The sequence below is a fragment of the Macaca thibetana genome, chromosome 1, assembly GCF_024542745.1.
Source record: "Macaca thibetana thibetana isolate TM-01 chromosome 1, ASM2454274v1, whole genome shotgun sequence".
NCBI classification, from domain to species: Eukaryota; Metazoa; Chordata; class Mammalia; order Primates; family Cercopithecidae; genus Macaca; species Macaca thibetana.
In genome coordinates this window covers 212,799,586-212,822,938 of record NC_065578.1, presented here as the reverse complement: position 1 = coordinate 212,822,938, position 23,353 = coordinate 212,799,586, and positions in this window count along the sequence as shown.

Genomic DNA, 23,353 nt, shown 5'->3' with positions numbered 1-23,353 from the left:
AGCTTTAGAATACAAGGCCAAACAGTTTTCCAAAAAGATTTTACCATTTTACACTCAGCATCACCAGCATAGGAGAGTTTCAGTTGCCCTACATCCATCCACCCCAACTTATGAATTTTGGCATTCTGACGGTTGTATAGTCATATCTCTTTGTGATTTAATTTTCATTTTCATGATGACAAACAACGATGAACACTGTTTCTTATGATTACTGGCCATTTAAATGTCTCCTTTTGTGAAATGCCTATTCAAGTATTTAGCCCAATTTTCTGCAGTCTTGTTTGATGTTTGCTTAATAATTTGCAGGATTTATTTATACATTTTTTGTATGTGTCCAGACCCAGGACTTCTCTCTCCACGTCACAATGTGCCCATAGATATGCAGCCTGGAAGTGCAAGGTGCTGCCACCTTTTAGGGTAAAAATTTGACCACTGGGGGACAGGAATTGATGGATTAATTACCCTTTATTAGTTACCCTTTTATCCCACCCTGGACAAACATTCTGAAAGCATGTTATATGTTTACACAGCCAGTCCTGTTGAGTTGAGCAGCCAGTCACCCATATCAGAGGCCAATTCAATAATTTCTCCTTAAACTTCAAAATGAACCATCTTTCTAGACTTTCCTGATAAATGATCTGTTCAGATTCAGAGTTTCGGATACCACAAAACTACAGGTGCTGTTTTTAAGCTGATCTCGTTGGATCATTTTAAACAACGAAGTTCTTGTCTTTCTGAGAGGAGACTTCAAGAAATCTAACTATGTCAGAGCCTTTGAGGGAATATAATAATATCCACAAGGAATGGATGCTAGTGATTATCTTACCTGTCTGCAATGTTCATGTCAGAAGCTCTCTTACACCTGTCTTCCTCTGGAACTCAGCTTATCCCTGGTTGAATTGCTCTAAACATCATAGAATGTTTTGTAAATGAAGGGCCCAACTTCGTTCACCTCTAATTTCCATGCATTAACAGATAACTTTAAGTATGTATTTGCTATATTTATAACACTGTGCTAAAACCTTTATATATAGATCAGCAAATCCTCACACACAAAATAGTAAGTCTAATATTAGCCCCTTTTGACAGGTGAGAAAATTGCACATAGCAGTTTAGCAACTCACCCTCCCCCAAGATTATGTAGCTCGAGTGTGCTGAAACACATTTGTGGGTTTTTGGCTCAAAAATCCCGTTCAATTAACTGCAAAGTTCCACTGTTTCACTTTGATCATAGTTCTCAATCCAAACATCATATATTGGTTGCTGATAGCACGTGACATAAATTCAAGGGCCTGGATATTGCCACTATGTTGTTCCTTAAGGCTGCTTCTCAGTGTTTTCCTACTGATGAGGAGGAGGAGGAGGAGGAAGAGGAGGAGAAGGACAATGCATCACCTAGTTTGGCTTCCCTTATGAAATACAAAGCAGGGAAATCTCTGGGGAAAAAATGTCGTCCAGTCCACTTCGAGAGGAACAGATGGCTCAAGCTTATAAGGAGTTAGGCAAACACAACTAGGAAACTGAAGCCTGGTCCTAAGCATACAGTGGGCTAATAAAAGAAAACAAACATTTAGTAACCGGCGCTGAATGAGATAACAAGAAAAATAACCACAGCCATAATCACAGGGCTTTAAGCAAGCCAGGGGGCGCATAAAGGGAATCTCACCCATATAACATCGTGGTTGCCTTCCTATTTTCTCATCCTGAGAATGTTTAATTTCTGCTTTATTATTAGTGGCTGACTCAATGAAGACAGAGATTACAGTGAAAGGACCATGGACTTTGAGGCTGCACATACTTGAGTTCAAAATCCGACTTTGCCACTTACCAGCTGTATGTCTCTGGGGACATTGCTTGATCTCCGAGGCTCAATTTTCTCATCAGGAAAATGAGATTGATAGAACAGCATCTTTCAGGGATTTTGTGAATGTAGGTGTCTGGGATGGGTTTTCTGGCAAACATGATAAGATGGCAATTTGCATGTAAGAGTTTTATTGAGCTGTTCTCAATATTGACACCTGCAAGGGGAGGGGAAAATTAAGGCTCATTATGCAGTGACAGCGGAAACCTCATCTGAAGCTGTAAGAGCTCTGGAGATGAGATGAGCCCTCAGGATTATCCTGCCTATGGCCAAGCCTTTATGCTTTTCCCCCATGGACCAGACATTGGATGTGAGCTGCTTCCAGGGAGGCCGTGTGAACTTGGGTTGGGTGGCTCTCCTTAGCTTAAGCAGATTCCCTGAGAGCTGATTCCCCAAGGGCTTGGGGAATGAATGTTTCAGCTGTGAAGGGGGATCTAGGCAGTGCCCCACAGTGTCCACTAGAGCAGGTATGCCCCCCACTGCATGATTCAGTAGATACCTCCTCACCTTACCTCTACTTTCCAGAGTCTCATGCTTTTCCTTAAGATGTTGCAACTGGACTTCAAGCTGCCACTGTCGGGGTCCACCCTCAGCTTCCTCTGTCTCCCTGGTCCCAGCCCCAGCTTCCTTCCCGGCTAGTATTTCAGGCAAGACCCAGTCACTCAATTCAGAGACTTGGAGCGTTTCCTGAAAGCTACCAGCTTTTCAAGCTCAGGTTCTAGAGTTGTTTATCTTGGACACCTTTGTCCATTATATTCATCTCTGCTTAGTCTAGATACTAGAGCTTAATCTCCAAATGTGAATCTGGCTCAAATCTGAAAAATTGCCAATCGCCAGACTGCTCAGGTAGAAGCCTACAAAGGAAGCCCCGCTGAAAGCGTTGGTATGGAGGTCAGGGCTTTTCCCATGATGGGGGAGGGGGGGTGGGAATAATTACCTAGCTGCCATTCGGTGCTTCCCACGTAGCCTGGAGGATGATTGAATTTTATTTTGTGTGATACGCAAACTCTTCCAAAGCATCAGTGCTGGCTTTGACTGGTAGCAGCTGATATTTATTGAGCCCTAGTCATGGGTCACATGCTGGGCTAAGTGGTGCACGTGGATTACCCCACCTTGTTCTCACTGCAACCTGATGAGGCTCCCATGTGGACGGCTGTATTTTCTCCATTTTGAAACTGAGAAAACTGAAGCTTTGAAAGGATTTATTTATTGAGGGTCAACGTGCTTTGAATCCAGGCAGTATGACTCTTAACATCTATGCGTAAATTATGGTCTAAGGCATTGGGAGAGGTGCAGAATCCATACCTGCTCCCTTAGACCCAGGAATGACCCCTTTGCGTTAAGGAGGAGCCATGGGTTTGTAGAGGATTGAATAGTGTACGCCCAAATTTATGTCCACCTGAAACCTTAGAGTGTGATTTAATTGGAAATAGGGTATTTGCAGATATGCTTTAAGATGAAGTCATCCAGGATTTAGGGTGAGCCCCAAATCCAGTGACTGGTGTTCTTAAAAGATTAGTGGAGGACACAGAGAAATAGACAGGAGGGAAGGCCATGTGACGATAAAGGCAGAGGCTGGAGTGATGCAGCCACAAGTTAAGAAAGGCCTGGGAACACCAGAAGCTGAAAACAGAGTTCTTCCCTAAAGACCAGAAAACGTGTGGCCCTGCTTACCCTTGGATTTCAGACTTCTGTCTTCCAGAACTGTGTAAGAATGAGTTTCTGTGGTCTTAAACCATCACAGTTGCAGTCATTTGTTATGGCAGACTTAGGAAATTAATACATAAGGCAAATAGAAATGGCTAAACTGGGAACCATTGGCTTTCTTGTTCTCAGGGCCAATTTCTTCTATAAAATGAAGCTTTTGGTCTACACGACATCTAGGAGTCCTTCATCTTTGCCAGTGTCTGATCCTAAATCATGCCATTCCCTAACACAGTCTCGGTGCCAGCCATTCTCTTTGTCACATTCGTTAAGACCAGGCAGTTACCCAGCTCCTACATATGCCTTTTTAAAATGGCTTTTCTCCCACAAAAATCTTAAATAAAATGCAGTCTAAAGTGACTTCAATTTTGAAAGTACCCTTCATCTGTTCTTGCTGTTTGTTCACCTCCTGAGCCAGGCACTGAGAGCACAAATGACAGCATCAGAGGTTAATGCGAGCATTTAGATTTGCCTGAATTCGTCATTTTTTCCCCCAATGGTCTGTGTCGGTAATGTCTAGGCCCTAGACAGAACGTGTCTCTCAGAAGTGGAGGATCATATTAATCACCTGAAAAAGGCTGAGAAAGTGCAGCACTTTTTACAGCAGAGACAATGCCTGTGTGATTGGTTTCCTTTAAACTTTCACAAGACAAGGCTGGGACTAACATCTTCTCATCATGGAAACAGCAAAGTTAAAACAATGTAAAGCAGACTTTTCCCCTAAAATTCTTTGCTCCTCGGTCATCTCACAACTGGATGTAGTGATGGATCATGTTCCCTTCCTTTGGAGATCCTTTTAAGATGCCCATGACGGAATCCTAAAGGCAACAGGAAATTGAAGCAAAGAAAGGTTAACTTGCTCAAGTTCACCCAGACAAAAAGTAAAGGAGCTAGATCCAAACTTAATGCGGTCTGACTCCAAATGCTCTGTCGCCCAGGCTGGAGTGCAGTGGCAAGATCTCAGCTCACTGCAAGCTCCGCCTCCCGGGTTCACACCATTCTCCTGCTTCAGCCTTCCAAGTAGCTGGGACTACAGACACCCGCCACCATGCCCGGCTAATTTTTGTATTTTAATTTTAATTTTTAAATTTTTTTTTTTTTGTATTTTTAGTAGAGATGGGGTTTCACCATGTTAGCCGGAATGGTCTCGATCTCCTGACATCGTGATCCGCCTGCCTCAGCGTCTCAAAGTGCTGGGATTACAGGCATGAGCCACCGCACTCTGCCCAAAGTGTGGGTTCTTAATCCCTACCCAACTTCCATGGTGTCTCCATTTGCAGAATGGAGTAGCTGGAAGTAAGAACAAAGAAAATGAAACCAGTTAAGAGACTGTTGTATTGTTTTATTGTTTATTGCAAAAAATTCACACTGGATTAAAGTAGGAGTAGCACTGTAGAGGGAGTGGATTGCAATATTAGGAAGACAGAAGTTAGATATGGAAATGAAGTTGATATAGAAGATACAGGAGATAGAGGGTTGAGATAGATGACACTTACATCGTGTCTTGGTAAATGAGTATGTGATGGTGGTAGTCACTTAGATGAGGAACACAGGAGGAGGCATATGTTTGGGTACAGATGGTGGATTCAGTTTTGGACCTGCCAATTCTATCTCTATTCCTGTGGAGGTTTTCAGTAGACAGTTGTCTAAATGGTAAATGTATTAATCCCTCCTGTTTTTGCGTTTCTCCAGATTTGCTTGGCTACTCCCACCTTCCAAGCACTTGGCCACTTGCTTCGTGGACAGCCCCAACTGTTGCCACCCTGACTATCAACAATACTTGCAGTCTCAGCCACTTCTAGAGAAGACCAGGCTCTCGCATTTTCCATTATCCCCAGCACAGAGAAAGTCACTGCAGTTCTGGCCTCCAAGTCTGGCCTAAATGGAACCAGTGGCTCTGGCTTCTCCCATCACTTCTGGACTCATAAAGAGCCACCCCGGGAGATTAGCTGTCCCAACAGTCTCCCATATCCTGGAACACAGTGAAGTAAACATTCTATGTGGTGAAATTTGACTGATAAAAGACAAGAAGATGGAGAGAGGCAGTAGATCTATTTTCCTTTCTTCTTCACTGTTGACTGTTGCACAGCACAGTGATGCCAGCATTCTGCCTGGAGACATCCTGTGTGAGAGAACAAAAGAGCTGCCCTTTCCTGGAGGCTGTAGCCAACTTCGATGTGTAAAACTTAATATTTGTTTTCCCTGTTTTTCTTTTCCTTTCATTCTAGACTCCCGGATTGTGCCTCCTACCTAAACAAAGCATCGGCTGACTGCTTTTTCCTTTGGTTCTGTTTTCCAGGGAACTTAGGTTATAACAATTTGTACAAGGAGTGGTTCCAGAAAGCAGATTCTCAGCATGGGGTTTTCAGAGTGGTTTTCCTATCTGTCTAAAGGCAATAAAAAGCTGGAATAAGTGTGATGGCAAAACCCCTCTGGCATAGAGAACATGATAAATACTAAAGCTTTCACATTTGTTTAATTGGGCAAGGTGCGGGTGAAATGGAAGGAGATGAGAGATCAAGTGGGCACCACACTAGACTGGTATAAGGGCAAGAATAATGTTAAGAGTTGTGGTATGGGGTATTTTTGACAGTACTGAAGATCCTGCAAAAATATAAAAAACAGTAAGTCTAGCGTCATTAACTGCCAGATTAAGGAATACTGTACAATTAGAGATTTCTGTGGCAGCTTTAAAGGAAAGTATTTTCATCTGCAGCCTGAAGGCACGCTCTGTTGAAATTTCAGACTTATGATCTGATTATAAGTGTCGCTGAGTTGCAAAGGAGGCTGAATGCATAGCTTTGACAAGTTTCCTATGTCAAAGTCAAGGCCCTGATGGGAAAATAGTAGACGCTGAGACCTGGCGTGGAGACATCGGGAAGACTAGCCTAAATCTCATGCCTATAAATTAACTCCAAGTCGTTCTGGCAGGAAAAGCAAACTTCTTCCCCTTGATGAAGAAGACTAGATTTTCCTTGCCTGGAAATTGTACAAAACCTGATATAAATGAGGTCACTTGCAATGTGATGTTAGGTCCCAAGTTCCACTCTCTTGACATCTCATTGACTTCAGGCCAATATACAGGGTCAGACCTTAGCACAGCCTGAGCAAGGAAATACAACCTCTGTTTCAGAAAAAAAAGTGGCCAGAATAGGCCAAAGGAATGGCAGGGCAAGACTAACATGTGCCAGTAGAAAGTGGGAGAAGATGTATGAAAGGGAATACTGAGGATATTAGGCTTGGGTGGTGAGCATACTGGAGCATGATGAGTAGAGATGAACTTATTGACATGGGAAGGACTCACCCATGGCTTGGGATTTAATATTTTGCTCTGGAAAGACACATGTGTAGGATATAAACCTGGTGAAGATTCATGAGCCTGGCATGTTTGTGAAATTAAGCTAGAACACCTGCCTGAAACTAGGTCTTAAATTTTGTTAGAACAACTTGAACCGTGGACATAGCAATGGGCTAGAATTAATAGGATGGAGATGCCAGAATCTCCTTGGCCTAAGATTGAGGAAAGAGTCAGGTGGCTCATGAATGGGGAGTGTTAGGATGGATTTGTACGTAAAACCCAAAACCCACCACCTGGCAGTTTCCCAAGGAAAGTCAGCGGGAGGCTCCTTTCACCAAGGCAATCAAGAATGTGCTGGTGAAGGAGGGGAGGAACCAGGATCTTTCCAAACCTTGGTGGTGCTTTCTTCTGAGGCCAGGCTTGAGAGTGGAAGATGTTGGCATGGAACTGACTTCCTTTCTATCAATGGGTATGACAGGATTCTGGAAAGTCAGAGACCATGTGTGACATTTAACTCCCAGAAGTGAAGTAAATATATGTATTAATTATATATTGCTAAATGCATTTCTTAATTCTAGTGGTTTGTGAATTCATTTGTATTTACATATATGATCACCTTGTCTGTACATCATGAGAGGCATAGTCCTTCCTTTATTGTCTTTATATATGGATTCTTTCTTTTTGTTGCCTTATTGCTTTAACGTGGGCCTTTCTTACAAAGCTAATGTCTTCATCTCACTCCTGATCTTAGGAGAAAATATTTTGATATTTCATAATTAACTGTGATGTTCGTTGTAGATTTTTTGTAGATACATCCTTTCAGGTTAAAGGACGTTCCTTCTCTTCCTAGTTTGCTGAGTTTTTCTTCTTATCATTACTATTATCATCATTATTATTCATGGATGTTGGAATTTTAATTATTTTTCTGACTTTATCAAAATCATTTAATTTTTCTTTTTTCTGTTAATGTAGTGAATTATCTTGATTGTGTTCTGAACTTCGAAACACCTTTACATTCCTGTAATAAACCCAATATTTTTGTGATATATTTTTATTTTGTATCACTGGACTTTATTTTCCTAATTTGTTTAAGATTTGATATCTAGGCCAGGCATGGTGGTTCACGCCTGTAATCCTAGCACTTTGAGAGGCCAACGCGGGCGGATCACCTGAGGTCAGGATTTCAAAATCAGCCCGGCCAACATAGTGAAACCCTGTCTCTACTAAAAATACAAAAAAATTAGCCAGGCGTAGTGGTAGTAATCCCAGCTACTCAGGAGGCTGAGGCAGGAGAATTGCTTGAACCTGGGAGGCAGGGATTGCAGTAAGCTGAGATTGCACCACTGCACTCCAGCCTGGATGAGAGAGCGAGACTCTGTCTCAAAAACAAACAAACAACAACAAAACAACAACAACAACAAAAACCGATTTGATATCTATCCGTGAGAAACACTGACCCTAACTTTCCTTTCTAGTAACGTCTGTGTCAGATTTTGGTATTCAGTTAATGCTGACCTCAAAAAAGTGGGGGGGAGGGGGTGTCATTTTCCTTTTATTCTAATCTCTGAAAGATTTTGTGTGAGATTGGCGTTATTATGGCAATTCATATTTATGCCTTAAATATGGCATATCCATATTTGATGTAGTTTGGCTGTGTCCCCACCCAAATCTCATCTTGAATTTCCACATGTTGTGGGAAGGATCCGGTGGGAAGTAATTGAATATGGGGGCAGGTCTTTCCCACGCTGTTCTCATGATAGTGAATAAGTCTCATGAGATCTGTTGATTTTTAAAAATGGAAGTCTCCCTGCAGGAGCTGCCATCCATGTATATGTGACTTGCTCTCCTTGTCTTCTGCCATGATTGTGAGGATTCCCCACCCACATGAAACTGTCAGTAAGTCCAGTTAAACCTTTTTCCCCAGCCACATGGAACTGTACATGCAGTTAAACCTTTTTCCTTTGTAAATTGCTCAGTCTCAGGTATGTCTTTATCAGCAGCGTGAAAATGGACTAATAGAACAAGGATATTTGAAAAACCTCAATAAAACCATCTACATCTGTATATTTCTTCTGAGAAAAAATTTAATAATGAGTTCAATTTTAGTAATGGTTTTATGATTGTGGCTGTTATTTTTCCAAGGACTGTTTTCAATTCATTATCAAATTTTTTAGGTTTAAGCTGTTAATAATAGACTATTATTTTATTGTCTATAAGATCTGTAGTAATGTTTTCTTTTTTATTCCTGATATTGGTAATTCATATTTTGTCTCCTTTTTCTTTTTCTTTTTTCTTTTTTTTTTTTTTTTTTGCATCAGTCTTACTAGAGGCTCTTCAGGTGTTTTTTTTTTTTTTCCAAGACAGAGTGTCATTCTGTCACCAAGGCTGTAGTTCAGTGGCAGGATCTTGGCTCACTGCAACCTCCACCTCCCGGGTTCAAGTGATTCTCCTGCCTCAGCCTCCCGAGTAGCTGTGACTACAGGTGTGCACCAGTATGCCTGGCTAATTTTTGTATTTTTAGTAGAGACGGAGTTTGGCCGTATTGGCTAGGCTGATCTCAAACTCCTGGCCTCAAGCAATCCTCCTGCCTCAGCCTCTCAAAGTGCTGGGATTATAGGCATGAGCCACGGCGCCTGGCCAGACCCTGTAGTTTGAATTGTATTTTCTTTCTGCTGTACATTGGATTTCATTTTATTGATTTTAGCTCTTAAATTAATACATTAATTTTGAGACAGAGTCTCTTTCTGTCACCCAGGCTGGAGTGCAGTGGTGAAATCATGGCTCACTGCAGCCTCAACCTTCCAGCTCAAGTGATCCTCTCACCTCAGCTTCCCAAGTCGCTGGGACCACAGGAGCATGCCACCATGCCCAGCCAATTTTTTGTGTTTTTTTTTTTTTTTTTAGAGTTTTTTTTGCCATGTTGCCCAGGCTGGTCTGGAACTCTTGGGCTCAAGTGATCCTCCTGCCTTGGCCTCCCAAAGTATTGGGATTACAGACTTGAGCCACCACGCCCAGCCTATTTATTATTTATTTGTTTTGATTTGTTAGTTTTTCTATTTATTGTAATAAATTCTTAGATTATTGTCTGGCTTTGTTTTTAGGGATATTTAAATACACATGTATTTAATGTATATTTAATGTATATTTAAATACATATATTTAAATCTACATATTTTCATTCTGCAGGCACTGTTTCTGCTTTATCTCACAAGTTTTGTCATGTTCTATTTTCATTGAAGTTAAATTCAGAATATTTTCTGATATTCATTTTAATTTCTTTTTTGAATTATATGTTATTTAGAAGTGTGTTGATTAATATTCTTAATATTTGGAGATTTCCGGTTGTCTTTTTAAAAATGGCTTTTATCTTTATTGTATAATTACAGAAATAATCTCAATGATTTCAGTTTTTTGGAATGTGCCAAGACTTGCTTTCTGATGCAGCATACGAAGAGTTTTGGTAGATGCATATGTGTATTCTCTCATTCTTGAGTATAGTGTTATCTGTATGTGAAGCATGTAATGTTCACATTTTCCATATTGTTACTATTATTTTATTTCTTAATTCTAGCACTTATAAAAAAGAATATGTTAAAATCTCACAGTTTAAGGATTTCTATATTTAGTTTAATTGTCCTTTATTGTAATGTGTTTGTGTGGTTTTGATGCTAGAGTAATGCTGGTCTCATAGAATGAGTTAGGAAGTATTCCACTGCTTCTATTTTTTGGACTATATCGTAGATAATCAACAGCATCATTTTTTAAATATTTGGTAGAATTTACTGGTCAAACTATCTGGGCTTGGTTGCAATCTATTTGAATACGTTGTTGATTCAATTTCATTAATAAATACAGGCCTATTCCGCCTATAATCCCAGCACTTTGGGAGGCCAAGGCGGGCAGATCATGAGGTCAGGAGATCGAGACCATCCTGGCTAACATGGTGAAACCCCATCTTCACCAAAAATATAAAAAATTAGCCCGGCGTGGTGGTGGGCACCTGTTGTCCCAGCTACTCGGGAGGCTGAGGCAGGAGAATGGCGTGAACCCGGGAGGCGGAACTTGCAGTGAGTGAGATTGCGCCACTGCACTCCAGCCTGGGTGACAGAGAGAGACTCTATCTCAAAATAAATAAATAAATAAATAAATAAATAAAATACAGGCCTATTCAGATGATCTATTTCTTGGATGAGTTTTAGTAGATTGTTTCTTTCAAATAATTGTTTCATTTGTGGGCTTAGAATTGTTCATAATATTCCTTTGTTACCTTTTTAAAATATTTATGGCATCAGTAGTGACAGTCCCCCTTTCATTTCTGATATTAGAAATTTGTGTCCTCTCTTTTTGTGGTTAGCCTGGTTAGAAGTTTTCCAGTTTTACTGATCTTTTCGAAGAACCAGCTTTGGTTTTGTTGTTTTTCTCTATTAATTTCCTATATTCAATTTCACTGATTTCTGTTTTGATATTTACCATTTTTCTTCTGCTTACTTTGGATTTAATATGCTCTCCTTTTTCTTATTTCCCGAAGTGAAAACTTAGATAATGATTTTTAGATCTTCTTTTCTAATACATACATTCTGTGCTATAAATTTTCCTCTAGTCACTGCTTTTACTGCATTCCACAAATGAGATGAGTTGTGTTTTCATTTTCACTTAGTCCAAAATACCTTTAAACTTCTCTTGAGGGATTTTCTTCGGCCTGTGTGTTATTTATATGTGGATTGTTTAATCTCCAAATATTTTAGGATTTTCTAGCTCCCATTCTGTTATTTTCATTGTGGTCTGAAAGAATACTTTGTATAATTTCTATTTTTTAAATTTGGGAAGGTGTGTTTTATGGACCAGGATGTGATCTGCTTTGGTGAATGTTCCACGTGAGCTTGAAAAGAATGTGTATTCTGCTGTTGTTGGATGAATTATTCTGTAAACATCAGTTAGATCCAGTTGATTGATGATGTTGTTTGGTTCAGCTCCATTCTTATTAATTTTCTGCCTGCTGGATCTGTTATTTACGGGTAGAGGCGGGTAAAAGTTGCAACTATAACAATAGATTTTTCTATTTCTCCTTGCTATTCTATCAGTTTTTGTTTTATGCTGTTTGATGCTCTCTTGATAGGTGCATATATATCAAAAATTGTTATGTCTTCTTGGAGAAGAGAAGAATACATAAGATTATCATTATGTGATGCCTCCCTTTATTCCTGATAATTTTGCTTGCTCTGAAAACTGCTTTGTCTGAAATTAATATAGCGACTCCAGCTTTCTTTTGATTTGTGTTAGTATAGTATATCTTTTTCCATCCTCTTTTCATTGTACTCTACAAATATCTTCCACTCTTTTCTGTATTTCCTATTCATTTTCATCTCAGTGTTTTTATTTGATTATTTTCTGTAGATATGTCTTCCAGTTCAGTAATCTTGCCTTCTGTCATGTTAAAACTGCTGTTAACACACCTGTTAAAATTCTTAATTTTAGTGATTTTATTGATCTGTTATAAAATGTAATTTTAAAATAAACTACAGTTCTCTGATAAAAGTCTTCATCTTTTAATGAATTTTCTTCATGTGCCTATGTTCTTGCACGTGTTAGTTACTTTCAAATCCTTGTTTGATAGTTTACTGTCTCGATTGCCTTTGGATCTGTTCATTGTCTTTTTACCTCTCTTGGCTTACAATCGTATGTTCTTGTCTCTTGGCATGCTTAGTAAACGTTTTTACTTAAAGGTAGACATTATATATAAAAAATTGTGGAGGCTCCAGTTAATATTTCTTCAGAGGCATTATCTTTTCTCTCTGCTGGACATATACAGAGGGGCTTGTAATTTAACCCCAGAAGCTGTGCCGAATCAAAGCTATGTTTTATTTACTGATTTTTCCCACATATGCATGTTTTACTTTTTGAAAGGCTCTGTCTTCTTTTGGTTCATCTCCAATCCTGGGATATATTGTTAGTGCTTTCTTCTGTTCACTGAGGGTCTTACCCTGGGCAAATCCTGAACTCAAATTCTTATATCGATATCACAGTAGGACTGCAGAAGGCAATGCTTTGCGTTTAGGATGACTTCTGCTGAGGTGTACAGCCTCCCAAGTCATTCAGCTTCAGAAGTAGGCAGATTCCTTAGAGAGAACAAAGGCTGTCCCCCAGGATCAACCCTCTACTCTTCCTTTTTCACTGGAATGTAAACCTCCTCAAATTTCCAATTATATCTCTCTAGTCCTGTGAGACTTTCACATTCTCTGGTTTCTGTCCTCCAGCTGTGGCCCTCTGCCTGGGAAAAGTTCACATTCTCAGCCTCTTAGTTTGCAAATAGAGTTGACAAATGTTCTCAGTTGCAAAGTAAAGCTGCCAAACATCAGCTTACCTTTCTGCAGTTTTTTTACTTTCCAGAATCCTGGCTTCTTCAATGCCTGCTCATTTTGTTACCGGAAAGGGTTCTCGATCCAGACCCCGAGAGAGGGTTCTTGGATCTTGCGCAGTAAAGAATTTGAGGCGGGTCCACGGAGTAAAGTGAAAGCAAGTTTATTTTCAAGAAAGGAAATTAATATCCTGGCTAACAAGGTAAAACCCCATCTCTACTAAAATACAAAAAACTAGCCGGGCGAGGTGGCGGCGCCTGTAGTCCCAGCTACTCCGGAGGCTGAGGCAGGAGAATGGCGGGAACCCGGGAGGCGGAGCTTGCAGTGAGCCGAGATCGCGCCACCGCACTCCAGCCTGGGCGACAGAGCGAGATTCTGTCTCAAAAAGAAAAAAAAGAAAAGAAAAGAAAAAAACGAAAGTAAATGAATAAAAGAATGGCTACTCCATAGGCAGAGCAGCCTGGAGGGCTGCTGGCTGCCCCTTTTTGTGACTGTTCATTGATTATATACTAAACAAGGGGTGGGTTATTCATACCTCCCTTTTTAGACCATATAAGTAACTTCCTGACGTTGCCATGGCATTTGCAAACTGTCATGGCGCTGGTGGGAGTGTAGCAGTGAGGACGACCAGAGGTCACTCTCATCGCCATCTTGGTTTTGGTGGATTTTGGCCGGCTTCTTTAGTGCAAACTGTTTTATCAGCAAGGTCTTTATGACCTGTATCTTGTGGCAACCTCTGATCTCATCCTGTGACTTTGAATGCCTTAACCGTCTGGGAATGCAGCCCAGTAGGTCTCGGCCTTATTTTATCCAGCCTCATTCAAGATGGAGTTGTTGTTCTTCCAGTGCCTCTGACACTTTGGCAACTGTCTCATGCGGTTAAATATTTTGAAAATTTTATTGCATTTTTCTAGTAACTCTCATAGGGACTATGAGTCTGCTGCAAGCTACCCTATCTGATGTGGCAACAGAAACCCAGGTTATCCTTGTTTGAAGTGAAAAATGTCCATCTAGGATGTTTTCAAGAAGGCCTTTGTGTTTCCTAAGGACCAAGAAAGCACACTTGAGCATGAATGGTGAAGTAGTTGACTTAAGAAAGGAAAGTGATCTCAGACTCTGAGTCCAAGGAAAACTGTTTTGAATGAAAAGAGAAAGAGCTACATAACACATGGAATAGATTTTAAAATACTGTAAATTTTAATAACACCAAATGAATGACATGAAACTTCAAAACTTGTAATATCCTCATTATTTTTGCTTGTGTTATGAAACCCCTTTGAAAGATAAGAATGCATGTTGTTTAAATGTGTAGAACTGCTTTGGACTAGATATAGGAGGGGATCCCACAAGACAGTGTAAAGGATCAGGCAGGAAATGTTAATGATCTCATCCTATTGAGTCCTTTGGGACATGGGGGTAGCAGTAGATTGTTATTTCAGAGAAGTGGCAGGAATCCAACTGGAGAAGCGTCCCATTAGGAGAGCTCACTTACGTTTCCTGCTGCTCCATAGGTAATGCCTTTTAAGAGTGTTTATCTTATAAAGACATTTAAAGGTAAGGCAGTGCAAAGGAAAACCTCTGTGACGATGGAATTTTTGGTACTTGGTAGCCCTTCAAATTTCTCTTGGTGTACGGAAAGCTAGCTTTGCTCACTGGTCTTGAGAATTTGTGTTTTGGGTTACATATGGGAGTGGGAGATGGATCTGATTTGATGCCATGACACCTGCTCTCACTTCCCCTAGGTGGAAAGAAGTGAATTTATGGTCCCTTGCTTCTCTTTCCTTTCCCTTCACCAATGGAAACTCTCTTTTCTGGTTTCCTTCACCAGGAAAAAGTATAGTCCTAAATGACTGAAATAGCTCTCAGTGTCAGGTTAATGTCTGATTTTAATGCCATTGCCTTGAGAAAAACAATTCCCGGCTTTTAAGATCTGAGTAAATGAGAGAGCTACTGGAGATTGGTGTTGGGGATGGGGGTTAGGTGCAGGGAAAACTTGGCATGATTGAAGGCCATTTGTAGATTTAAAATTCTTGTTGTTGTTGCTGACTGTCTAAGCCTAAAAGTTACTCAGAAGCAATCCCAGGCTGGGCGCAGTGGCTCATGCCTGTAATCCCACCACTTTGGGAGGCTGAGGTGGGCAGATCACGAGGTCAGAAGTTCGAGACCAACCTGACCAACATGGTGAAACTCCGTCTCTACTAAAAATACAAAAATTAGCCAGGCCTGGTGGCATGCACCTGTAATCCCAGCTACTCTGGAGGCTGAGGCAGGAGAATCACTTGAACCCAGGAGATGGAGGTTGCAGTGAACGAAGATTGTGCCACTGCACTCCAGCCTGGGCAACAGAACAAGACTCTATTTCAAAAAAAAAAAAAAAAAAAGAAAGAAAGAAAGAAAGAAAGAAAAAAAAAAAAAGAAAAAAAAGAAGCAATCTCAATATTCAGAACTCGTTATCAGCTGCTGCCTAGTGTATCAAATGCACGCATTCTATCGGTTTCCATTGATTGCATTGTTTTCCATTGAATTTTTGTTAAATGATTTTATGGTAGCTTCTGGGAAACCTGAAGGCAAAAAACCAAAAAGTGAGGCAAACTCATTATTATTCCAAGAAAAATACCTCAACATTCTCATCTTGTGAAAGCAGCTTATTGAAATTATCTTCTTACAACGAGATCGCAGGACAAATACTACTGAAATTTTGTAGGTTGACTTCAGCTCTATGTATCTTAGTTAAAATAAATTTTGTGGTAATTTATTTCCCATCACTTAGTTATCAGTGTAATTTTTAAAAAAAAATTTGAGATGACTACTTTCTCAAAATTTATCTAAAACTCCCATTTATTTAACAATTGAAGATAGTAGGCCCAAAGTAGTTAACAGCTTACCAAAAGATACACAGCTGGTTTGTGATTGGTGGAGAGGCTGGGAACCAGAAAGCTGTGTTTGGGGTTTTCCACCCTGTTATCACCTGGCCTGTGACACCAGCTCTCGGGTGGCTACATAAGTTTCTACCTCTTCTATCAGCTTCTTGTTTTTCCCTAATTTTATGTTCTTAATAGCCTCTTGAACCAGTTCTGTCATATGCTGTGAGTGACTCAAATTGATAACACTATTTTATTCAGAAGAATTCCTAGAGATGATGCCTTGTTGTATACTTTTTTGAAGAAGTAATTTGCTCTCATATTTAATAATTAGAAATAAAACATGTGGAAAACTGTCCTGCGAAGATATTCCATGCCACCCTGTCACTCACTCAGCTACCCAATTCACCTCCCTACGGGTTACTTGTGTTATTAGATTCTCATGTAGCTTTGCAGATGTATTTTATGAATATACAAGGAAATACATTTTATATATTCTTTTAACGCCCTTTATAGTAACAACTTTTATTGTGACAATAAAGACCTCCAATGTCAATGTCTGATACCAAGGTACTTTTGCTCATGGGTCTGTGGATTGACTGTGGCTCTGCTGGGTCCAGTGGGAATCAGCTGGGCTCAGTTGTGTTCGAGTCAGGTCTACTCCACCTGTTTTTTCTGGGATCCAAACTGAGGGAGCAGCAGCTACGTGGTCATGCTCATCTCATAACAGATGGTGAGAGTGCCCTAGGGACTAGCAAACACACATGCTGCTTCTAAATCCTTTCCTTGCAATTAGCACACTCTCATTTCTACTTGCATGTCATTGCTTAAAGCAGGTCACATGGCCCAGTCAAGAGTTAATGGGGTAGAGAAGCATATTCCTCCCATGGCGTAGTTGAGGAGTGAATATTTGATGGCTAATGATGCTGATTATTAACTTAGTATGGGCTTACAAACTATATACTCTGTACTTTTATTTAACATATCATGGAGATATTTGTCTGTTAGTATATAAACACTTAAATTTTTTAATAACTATGCAGTATTTCATTTTATGGATGTCTACGGTGTAACTAATCAGTTCTTTGTTGATGGACATTTTGATCATATCTAGCACTTGGCTGTCACAAATATTACTGCAATGATTAATATCATACATATATCATTTTGCATAAATGCAAGTTCTATCTGCAAAATAAATTCCTTGAAGTTGAATTTTTGGCTCCAAAGACAGATATTTCATTTTGCTAAATATTACAAATTTCTCCTCTATAGACATTGTATCCCTACACATCTCCAATAGCAGTATGGGAAAGGGCTTATATCACCACATTTTTGCCAGCTCGCTGTGTTACCCGGTTTTGAATCTTTTCCAATCTGGTGGAAAATAACACAATGTTGATGCTGTCACTCTTATTACTTTGTTTTGTTTTTTAACCACAGTTATGTTGGCATATAATTCACTTATCATAAAACTTACCCTTTCTAATATGTACATCTCAGTAGGTCTTAGAATATTCACAGTGTTGGGAAACCATCACCACAATATAATTACAGAGCATTTTCATCACCCCAAAATCCTGTACGCATATTAGTAATTTTTCATTCTCGCTCCCCCTATCCCTCAGTAGCCATGAATCTACATTTGTCTCTGAATTTGCAGAGTCTGGAGATGTCATCATAATTGGAATGAAGTATCATGGGTTTTTTCACTTTGCATACTGTTTTCAAGGTTCATCTATTGAACCTCATTGTGGCATGTATCAGTAGTTTATTCCTTTATGTTACTAATTTTTCATTATATGAACATACAACATTTTATTTCTCCATTCATCAATTGGTGGACACAGGTTGTTTCCACTTTTTGGCTATTATGAATAATGCTTCTCTGAACATCTGTAAACAAGTTTATGTGGACATATGTTTCCATTTCTCTTGGATAGATACCTAGATGTGGAATTCTGGGTCATTTGTTAATTCTATGTCCAACAATTTGAAGAACTGATGCACTGTATTCCAGAGTGGAAGCACAATTTTACAATCGCTCAGCAAAAATTAAGGTTCCAATTTTTTCACATCTTCACCAATACTTTTTAATTTCAGACATCCTAGAGGATGCAAAGTTGCATCTCACAGTGGCTTTGATTTGCATTTCTCTAGAGCGAATCATTTTCATATCTTTCCACGTGCTTATTGGCCATTGACATAGATTCTTTGGCAAATATCTATTCTTCACTTTTTAGTTGAATTATTTGTCTTTTCATTGTTTAATTGTAAAAGTTGTTTTATATTCTTTTTTGTTTGTTTGTTTGTTTGTTTGAGATGGAGTCTCGCTCTGTCACCCAGGCTGGAGTGTAGTGGCGCCATTTCAGCTCACTGCAACCTCTGCCTCCCAGGTTCAAGTGATTCTCGTGCCTCAGCCTCCCAAGTAGCTGGGATTACAAGCATGCACCCCCACATCCAGCTAATTTTTGTATTTTTAGTAGAGACAGGGTTTTGCCATGTTGGCCAGGCTAGTCTTGAACTCCTGACCTCAAGTGATCCTCCTGCCTTGGCCTCCCCAAGTACTGGGATTACAGGTGTGAGTCACCACACCTGGCCTGTTTATATATTCTTGATAGCAATCCCTTTTCAGATACATGATTTTGAAACATTGCCTTTCATTGTGTGAGTTGTCTTTGTTGAAGAAACCGTTTTTTTTCCCCAGTGAATGGTCTTGGTTCCCTGGCCAAAAATCAACTGGCCATAGGGATATAGGTTTTGTTTTGGACTTTCAATTCTAATTACTTCGTCTATGTGTTTATCCTTATGCCCTTGCCATGCTGTCTTGATTTCTGTAGCTTTGTAGTAAGGTTAAAATAGGGAAGTGTGAGTCCTCCAACTTTGTTTCTCTTTTTCAAGATTGTTTAGGATATTCTGGGGCCCTTGAATTTCAAAATGAATTTTAAGATCAACTTGTAAATTTCTCCACAAAAGGCAGCTGGGATTTTGATAGGAATTATGTTGAATCTATAGTCAGTGTAGTTTTAAACTGTATCTATTTATGAATTAGGTAAAACACATTTTTTAAGGCCATTTGCTTTTCTTTTTCTAAACTAAGAACTTATGTATATTTGGCTCTTTTCTTGTGGGTGTCAGTTCCAGTTCTGTTCTTGTACCACTCAAATTATGTTTGGAAACAAGACTAGAGGGATGGGCATGTTTCATAACTATATTGGAATATTGACTCATATACACTTTTCTCCATGATCCCCTCAAAAGGATTGGGTGCACTGGTGTTATGATAGAGAATATTTATGTTTGAAACAACCAGACCTAAGCAATTAACTTAAATTAACAGGAAAAAAAAAAAAAAACTCTACTCTTTTTTTTCCCTTTCCTCAGAAGACAAAGTGGTATTTATTGAAATATCCATGGATTGAAAAATGTTCCAAAATAAGTTTCCTTAAAATAGCCAGACAGCTCATCCTTGAAAGAAAGTCCTTTCACAAGATATATCAATTTATTCTTAATGTATATTTTTCTATCAGTATTATTTTTCTTCAGATGTTCCATTTCCCTGTTCTTCATGCAGATAATTTGTAGAATTCTTGTCCTCCCTGTTTTGAAAGAATTTTCTTTAGTTTTGTGTGTTTTGTCTCACTCTTTTTCTTATCTAGTATGAGCTTACAATTATTTATGCTTCTCTTGTATTTTCCAATTTTCTACCTCTAATTTATGGGTCTTAAATTTAGCCTGGTCATGTCTCTTGGAAGAAAATAGCTTAGGTATGTAGCCATGCCTTGGTTAGAGAAGCAAATAGCTCCTGGATGAAGTGTCACCACAAGGGCATCCAATGACAGACAGGGACCACTTTCTTAATCCATTTTGTGTTGCTATAAAGGAATACCTGAGACTGGATCATTTATTTTTAAAAAGAAGTTTATTTGGCTCATGGTTCTGCAGACTATGCAGGAAGCATGGCATAGGAATCTGCTTCTGGGGAGGGCCTCAGGCTGCTTTCACTCATGGCAGGAGGTGGTGAGCTGGTGTGTGCAGAGATCACATGACAAGAGAGAGGGAGGAGATCCAGGCTCTTCTTAACAACCAGCTCTCTAGGGGAACTAATAGAGAATTCATTCATCCCTTTAACCCGGGGAGGGCATTAATCTTTCATGAGGATTCTTCCCCAGGACCCAAACACCTCCCATTAAGCCCTACCTGTAACATTGGGGATGAAATTTCAACATGAGGTTTGGGAGTGACGAATAGCCAAGCTATAGCAGCCATCTTGCATACTGATCAAGGGTCAATGGTCAGTGATTTTGCTGCTCTCTCAACTATGGTAGGAATGAGATTATAAATACAGGCCTTTGAGGGTTTTTGTTCAAAATACGAAGATATCTTATTCTATTCACCTGGGGTGCTCAAAGGGCCCATTTTCATCCACTCCAAATTGGCTCTCCATGCCAGTGGCCATTATTCAATTCTTGATCACTGAAGGGCTCTGTAGATTGCTAAATGGCTCTGACTGTCCTTGATAATGCATTAGAGAAATGAAAAAGGCAGTGGCATTACAGCATAATTAAATTCAACTCATGAGCAAGGTAAGATGACCATGCTTTTTAAGCAAGTTTGCTCTAAGAGCCTGCTGCTGTCTCTTCAAATCTGTCCCTGGGAGCGGCTCGTGTTTTGCATCTGTCCAGTCTCTCTCACCTCTTTAATATGTGTTGTCCTGGATGGTGTCCCATCATGATTTTTGGTGACAGGCACAGTCTTGCAGAACATGGAGCTAAAGACCTCCCTTGGGATATGCCATAAGGAAAAAAGTCATACATTACAGAGCTTTAATGTGGCATTTCTGCTGGAGAATGGTATGAACGAAATTTTCCTCATATTTATTTAACATCTTCTCCTAAAGAGGCCAAAGGAGGCCAGCTTTATACATGTCACTGCAAATCATCTCAGCATCACTCAGAAGTGGCACCGAATTCAGAAAAGTATTTTAATGGCGTTTTTGGCATCATTGGCAGAGAGTACTGATATTTGGCATTTCTGGGTAACCATGTTCTGTAGGCATTTTCCGTTTAGTAGTTTCAGAGAAAAAGAGTTACTTCAGGTATGGATGCAGCTATTTTCTCAGGAAATTGAGGAAAGAAAGGAACTAACGTCTGTGTAGATCCCCTTACGTGCCAGACACTGTGCTGGATGGTCAACAGGCATCAAACACAAGTTTGATTCATGGCAGTCTTGTGAGGTAGGTTTTATTATTTCCCCCTATTTAAAATAAGAAAACTGAGGGTCAGTGAGATCAAGATCACACAGCTCTAACACAACAGAAGTGGGCTCTGAGTCCTGGTCCAACTCATAGGCTGAACACCCTCTTCTACACTCACTAGCCCACCCTCATGGAGGCTGAATGAAGAGCCTGACTCTGGATACCCAAAAGGTGGCATAAGGTTTGGCTGGCCCAAGAGACTCCTCTTCCCTCCTGGTCCATACAATCACACTTCTATGATATGCCAAAGAGCCCGTTTTTGCCTGTAAGTTTTTAGAAAATGCTTTTCAATAACTTTATGTTTTCTAGGACAAAGGCTACTTATTTCTCACACTCCTAGCCAAGTTCATAGGAAATGGGTCTTTTGTCAGAAGAGGCTAACCATGACAGAAACCCGTGTTATAAGTGAGATTACCAAGGATCACTTGCAGATGGTGTTTTTGAGCCATTTCACTCTTTACAAATGGATCCCAGACTAGAATGTTCATTCAAGGACAAGCTGTGCTTTCTGCTGCTCTGTAAGCATGATCAGAGAATGGGAGTAGGAGAGAGCAATACAGGAGGAGCTGAGGTCAAAATAGAAGACAGAAAGTCAAGCATATCTTGGAAATTGTCTTGGAAATTGATGGCTGTATCACGTCAGCTTCATTGATGGTGCTGGGACTGACCCATCACAGCTGTCAGAGCTGGAAGGGAGCTTGGAGATCATCCTGCATAATCTATTCATTTCTCAGATGGAAAAATTGAGCCATTGGAGATAAAGTGACTTGCCCAAAGTTAGGCAATTAAGACTCCCCCCTTCTAGTCCAATGCCCTTTCCATGACACCACAATTATTTCAAGGTTATGGAATGGTAAATGGCTTATAATTTTTCTATTTTCAATCTCATATATGATCTATTTTACATATATTATTTTTACTAATGTGAAATGTTCTTGAGCAAGAAATTAATTCTTTTATTTTAAGCCAGTGAGATTTTTGAGGCATCATAGCATTACCTGCCTGTCCTAAATAATGCGTGTGCCTATTGAGATGATTATGTACTTTTTCCTCCCTTAATGTATTTATTATATTACAATATAAGATTTTCGGATGTTGAGTTATCCTTGCATTCTTGCGATAACCATTATATTATGGTGTAGAAATATATATATGATGTATTTGATATATATATGTATATATAGTACACTTAACTAATATTTCATCTATTTTTGACTCCAAGATAACAAGTGAGATTGGTCTATCATTTGCTTTTTTGTCGTGTTCTCATCCTATTTTGATATTCTGTTATTCTAGATTCATAAATTAGCTAACTTTCCTCATTTTCTATTCTCTGAAACAGATTGCTTAAGATAGAGATGGCCTATTCCTTGAGTTTTGAGCAAAGGGGAATTGTAGCATAGAATGAAGTTGGAGAGGTGAGGAGGGGCCAGATAATTTAGGCATCTTGAAGGCTACCGTAAAAATTTCACATTTTATTCTAATGACATTGGGAAGCTATTGAAGGACTTAAGCTGCTAACAGCATTATGCTCTGTTACGTACTTTAAATACAGTCATACATTGCTTAATGATAGTGATATGTTATGAGAAATGCATTGTTAGGCAATTTTGTCATTGTGCAAGCATCATAGAACATAGTTACGCAAACCTAAATGGTACAGTCTACTACACACCTAGGGTTTATGGACTAGCCTATTGATCCTAGACTACAAACCTGTACAGCATGTTACTCTCCTGAATACTGTAGGCAATTGTAACACAATGGTAGGTTCTTGTGTATCTAATCACAGAAAAGTTACAGCAAAACTATAGTATTATAATCTAATGGGGCCACTGTCATATATGCAGTCTGTCATTGACCAAAATATCATATATCACTGTGTCCATTATCTGAAGAATGTATTAAGGTGGTTAACAATGAAAGCAGAAATATTTAGACTACTTAAGCAGTCAAGGTAAGAGATGACAGTGGCTTGGGCTAAGAGGTGACAGAGGAGGTAGGAGAATTGAATTG